Source organism: Petaurus breviceps, unplaced genomic scaffold (assembly GCF_028583685.1).
Source record: "Petaurus breviceps papuanus isolate PSGF00001 unplaced genomic scaffold, PetGlider_PUasm1.0 173, whole genome shotgun sequence".
NCBI lineage: Eukaryota > Metazoa > Chordata > Mammalia > Diprotodontia > Petauridae > Petaurus > Petaurus breviceps.
Window position 1 is genome coordinate 20,926,593 of NW_027185759.1, and position 6,000 is coordinate 20,932,592.

General features: G+C 38.5%; 1 protein-coding gene across 6 annotated transcripts in view; it reads left to right on the forward strand.

The window, feature by feature from the left end:
- Nucleotides 1-6,000, forward strand: part of PPM1L (protein phosphatase, Mg2+/Mn2+ dependent 1L) — a 310,982-nt gene that overhangs the window by 284,844 nt on the left and 20,138 nt on the right. The window lies entirely within an intron of this gene.

The following is a 6,000-nucleotide window of genomic DNA, read 5'->3' on the forward strand; positions in this document are numbered from 1 at the left end:
TTCACAGCAGTGTGTAAAAGTAAGCGTGTGCAGAACAGCGGGCGCATCCCAGTCATTGGACATGTCACCGGAGGCTTTATCTGAAGCTGGGTTCTGAGTAAGGCACAGAATGCAGACATAGAGCTAAAGGAGCCAGCAGAGGTGCACAGATCACTGTCTCACTGACCCTCACAAGCCTAACTATTCAGTGCCAGTACTGTCTTTCCTTCACAGAGATGGAAACTCAGGTGAAAGACTAAATGTCTCGTCCATGTTCACATAGCTAGTGAGCGTCTGGGATTTGAACCAGGTCTTCCTGGCTCCAGGTCTACACTCTGCTCACTGTGTCACCTGCCTGCCATCGATCAGAGTGGGAAGACCCCAGAGTTCACCTGGAGGCAGTGGAGAGACTTTAGGATCTCTGTGAACATCCCTATTCTCACTAACCTCGCGCTGACATCGAGCGTTTTCTTCAGTTATGAACAGAGGCAGCAAACACGGTTCTGGGAGAAGGGCCTTTGGGGTTACCAGACTACAGCCCAAGGAGGCCATGACAGAAAAAGGCTTAATGACTGACTTCTGGCACAGAGGGCAGAGGGCTGGAGTGCCATCCAGGGGCCCCAGGTCAGGCACCAGTTTTGTCTATTTCTGCCTCTGTCACCTTGACTGCCTAAATTCTCCAGGCCTCAGTTTCCCCATCTGTAACATGCCAAGTCAGCAGGCATTTATTAAGTGTTCCCTGTGTGCCAGGCACTGTGTTTGGTGCTGGGAGTACAGAGAGCTCACAGTCTAACAGGGATACAACACGTAAGCAATTCTGTACATTCAAGATGATATATGGTGTTCAGTGGAGGTAATCACAGAGGGAGGGAATTTCTTTTTTTTTTTTAATTTATTAATTTGTTTGTTTCCTTTTAGTTTACAGCATTCAATTCCACAATTCCTTGAATTTCACATTTTGTCTCCTTCCCTTCCCTCCCCTCCCTATGGCGGCTTATAGTCAAGTATAGGATCTGTAAATACTTTCACATTATACATTGGTCAGGTTATAAGGACAGATTGTACCAGCTGGAATGAAAAATGGTAAAGAGGACATAGAACCAAATAAGAGAATGAAAAAGATCAGGTATTTTGCTTCCACCTGGATATAAACTTAGTTCTTTCTAGTTCTTTCTCTGGATGCACATTTTTCTCTCCATCATGCGTCTTTTGGGATTGACTCATATCACTGCATTGCTGAGAAGAGTCCAGTCTATCAAAGTTGGTCATCACACATACGTTGTGTCTGTAATTGTGTACAAATTTCTCCTGGTTCTACTCTTATCACTCAGCATCAGTTCTTTTAATCCTCTCCAGGTAAATATGAAGACTGCCAGCTCCTCGTTTCTTATAGCACAATAATATTCCATAACATGCATATACCACAACTTGTTCAGCCATTCCCCAATTGATGGGCACCCCCTTAATTTCCAATTCTTTGCCACCACAAAAAGAGCTGCTATAAACATTTTTGTACACATGGGTCTTTTTCCCATTTCTATGATCTCTTTGGGATATAACCCTAGGAGTGGTATTGCTGGATCAAAGGGTATGAAAGTATTTATAGCCCTTTGGGCATAATTCCAGATTGCTCTCCAGAAAGGCTGGATCAGTTCACAACTCCACCAACAATGCATTAGTGTTCCATTTTGCCCACATCCTCTCCAGCATTTGTCATTTTCCTGTTTTGTCATCTTAGCCAATCTGACTGGTGAGATGTGGTACTTCAGAGTTGTTTTGATTTGCATTTCTCTAATCAATAGTGAATTAGAGCATTCCTTCATGTGCTTATAGATAGCTTTAATTTCTTTCTCTGAAAACTGCCTGTTCATATCCTTTGACCATTTATCAATTGGGGAATGACTTGTATTCTTATAAATTTGACTCAATTCTCTGTATATTTTAGAAATGAGTCCTTTGTCAGAGACATAGGTTGTAAAGATTCTTTCCCAATTTCCCACCTCCCTCTTAATCTTGGTTACATTGGCTTTGTTTGTACAGAAACTTTTCAATTTCATGTAGTCAAAATTATCCATTTTACATTTTATAATATTCTCTAATTCTTGTTAAGTCATAAAGTCTTTCCTTCTTCACAAGTCTGATAGGTAAACTATTCCTTGTTTTAGGAGACTGCTTACAGTATCAACCTTTATACCTAGATCATGAACCCATTTAGACTTGATTTTGGTATATGGTGTTAGATAATGTTCTATGCCCAGTTTCTGCCATACTATATTCCAGTTTTCCCAGCAGATTTTGTCAAATAGTGAGTTCTTATCCCAAAAACCAGGGTCTTGAGGTTTATCAAACAATACATTACTATAGTCATTGGCTTCTGAATCTCGTATGCCTAATCTATTCTACTGATCCACTCCTCTATTCCTCAGCCAGTACCAAGTAGTTTTGATGACTGCTGCTTTATAGTACAGATTGAAATCTGGTAAAGCTAGTCCACCTTCCCTAGCATTTCTTTTCATTAATTCCCTTGATATTCTGGACCATTTATTCTTCCAAATGAATTTTGTTACTATTTTTTCTAGCTCTATAAAGTAGTTTTTTGGTAAATTAATTGGTATGGCACTAAATATATAATTTAATTTAGGTAAAATTGTCATTTTTATTATATTAGCTCGACCCAGCCATGAGCAATTAATATTTTTCCAATTAGTTAGATCTGACTTTATTTGTGTGAAAAGTGTTTTGTAGTTATGATCATACAGGTCCTGGGTTTGTTTTGGCAGGTAGATTCCCAAATATTTTATAATGTCTGCAGTAACTTTAAATGGGATTTCTCTTTCTATTTCTTGCTGTTGAATTTCATTAGAAATATATAGGAATGCCGAGGATTTATGTAGGTTTATTTTATATCCTGCAACTTTGCCAAATTTATTTATTGTCTCAAGCAGTTTTTTACTTGATTCTCTAGGATTCTCTAAGTATATCATCATATCATCTGCAAAGAGTGATAGCTTGGTCTCTTCTTTGCCTAACTTGATTCCTTTGATTTCTTTTTCTTCTCTAATTGCTACTGCTAACATTTCTAGTACCAGATTGAATAAGAGGGGTGATAGTGGACACCCTTGTTTCACCCCTGATCTTATGGGAAATGCTTCTAGCTTCTCCCCATTACATATAATACTTGCTGATGGCTTTAAATAGATGCTACCTATTATTTTAAGGAAGGCTCCATTTATTCCTATACTTTCTAATGTTTTTAATAGGAATGGATGTTGTATTTTGTCAAAAGCCTTTTCTACATCTATTGAGATGATCATGTGGTTACTGCTAGTTTTATTGTTGATATGATCAATTATACTGATGGTTTTCCTAATATTAAACCATCCTTGCATTCCTGGAATAAATCCTACCTGATCAAAGTGTATTATTCTTGAGATAAATTGCTGTAGTCTTTTTGCTAGTATTTTATTTAGAATTTTTGCATCTATATTCATGAGGGAGATTGGTCTATAATTTTCTTTCTCCATTTTATCTCTTCCTGATTTAGGTATCAGTACCATATTTGTGTCATAAAAAGAATTTGGTACGACTCCTTCTTCACTAATTTTCCCAAATAGTTTGTAGAGTATTGGAATCAATTGTTCTTTAAATGTTTGATAGAATTCACTAGTGAATCCATCTGGCCCTGGAGATTTTTTTCTAGGGAGCTGACTGATGACTTGTTCAATTTCTTTTTCTGAGATGGGATTATTTAAGTAATTTACTTCCTCTTCAGTTAATGTGGGCAACTTGTATGTTTGTAAATATTCATCCATTTCCCTAAGATTGTCAAATTTATGTGCATACAATTGGGAGAAATAATTCCTAATTATTGTTTTGATTTCCTCTTCATTGGAGGTAGATTCACCCTCTTCATTTTTGATACTCATAATTTGGTTTTCTTCTTTCTTTTTTTTATCATATTGACTAAGGGTCTATCAATTTTGTTGGTTTTTTCATAAAGCCAACTCTTGGTTTTATTTATTAGTTCAATACCTTTCTTAATTTCAATTTTATTAATCTCTCCTTTTGTCTTCAATATTTCTAATTTAGTATTTAATTGGGGATTTTGAATTTGTTCTTTTTCTAGGTTTTTTAATTGCATGCCCAATTCGTTGAGCTCCCTTTTCTCTATAATTTAATCATGTATGCACTCAGGGATATGAAACTTCCCCTAAGAACTGCCTTTAATGCATCCCACAGATTTTGGTATGTTGTGTCATTATTATCATTCTCTCGAATGAAATTACTGATTGTTTCTATAATTTCTTGTTTGACCCAATCATTCTTTAGGATTAAATTATTTAATTTCCAATTAGTTTTTAGTCTGTCTTTCCCTGGCCCTTTATTGCATATAATTTTTATTGCATCATGATCTGAGAAGGATGCATTTAAATTTTCTGCCTTACTGCATAGAATTGTGAGGTTTTTATGCCCTAGAACATGGTCAATTTTGGAGTATGTGCCATGAACCACTGAGAAGAAAGTATATTCCTTTTTATTCCCATTCAGTTTTCTCCAGAGATCTATCATGCCTATCCTCTCTAAAATCCTGTTCACCTCCTTAACTTCTTTCTTGTTTATTTTGAGGTTGGATTTATCAAGTTCAGATAGGGGGAGATTAAGGTCTCCCACTAGTATAGTTTTGCTATCTATTTCTTCCTCTAATTCCTTTACCTTCACCTCTAGGAATTTGGATGCTACACCACTTGGTGCATATATGTTAAGTAGTGATATTGCTTCATTCTCAATGGTGCCTGTCCCCTCCCCCCAAATGTGTGTGTGTGTATGTGTGTGTGTATATATATATATATGATACTGCATGTGCCCAGGAATCAGCATGATTCATGGACTGAGCAGCGCTCTTCAGTTGGGAGACCTAAGCTTGAGACTCACTTCTGACATTTACTGGCTATATGACCATGGACCAGTCACTTGACTCCTCTTGGCATCAGTTTCCTCATCTTCAAAACGGAGATACTAATATGATCACTATGAGAGAGGCAAACACTTTTAAAAGTGTTTGCATAAATGTTACTCTTTATTGTTCTGTTTCTTTGTTATATGAGGCAAGGCTATAAAATTAATTAACTCTTTCTTGTTGCAGCCATTAGCAGGTTGGTCATTAGCTGGGAGATGTATATACAGAGCTATGCTTAATTAATTTATTACAGGAGTTGTCTCTCTCTTACATAAATATCTTGGCTAAAGACCCAACAGCTGATGCCAGAATGAGGGGAAGGCGAGTAGCACATTAATAATTCACTGTAGCCCTATTTCATACATCTATTTGCCCACCAAATTTTTGGCCAGAAAAGCCTCTTCTTGCATTTCATCCATTGGTAAATGAAAGCATTTGCGTTTCCCCAGTTGGGGTTCGGATTGCCTTGGCTTTATTTTGTGTACGGGGCAGGAGGCTCAGTTAACATCTCGGGTGCTGCCTTGCTTCCCAAAGAAACAAATAATTAGCCTTGCTAATAAAAGAGTGAGCACACATGCATCTGATGACTGATCATCTTCCCCCTGTGGAAATTAGCCAGCCTTTGGTCTTTGGCCATCACCTATACTTAACGTTTTACTGTTCACACTCTCTATAATATTCTACCATAAATCCTGTTTTCTTTGGCATTGTCGTAACTGAAAAGCTCTAGAAACTGCCACTGCTGATATCTCCCAATGACAAATCATCCATTCAGTGCCAGCCAGCATGGAGGAATTCAGTCCCTTACGCAGTTGTGGGTATTATGGCTTGCTGTTTGTCTCCTCTTGGCAGCCAAAGAAAGTGAGAAACCCCAGGAGGACATACCTCCCTGGATAGCCTTTCTTTCACTTAGGAGTGAGAGCAGAAGGCCTGAGCCTGAGTCCAGAGCAGCTGCCTGGGGGTGCCACCTCGCTCCATACAGGCCCTGTAGGGCAGCTGCCCGGGGGTGCCACCTCACTCCATACAGGCCCTGTAGGGCGGCTGCCCGGGGGTGCCACCTCGCT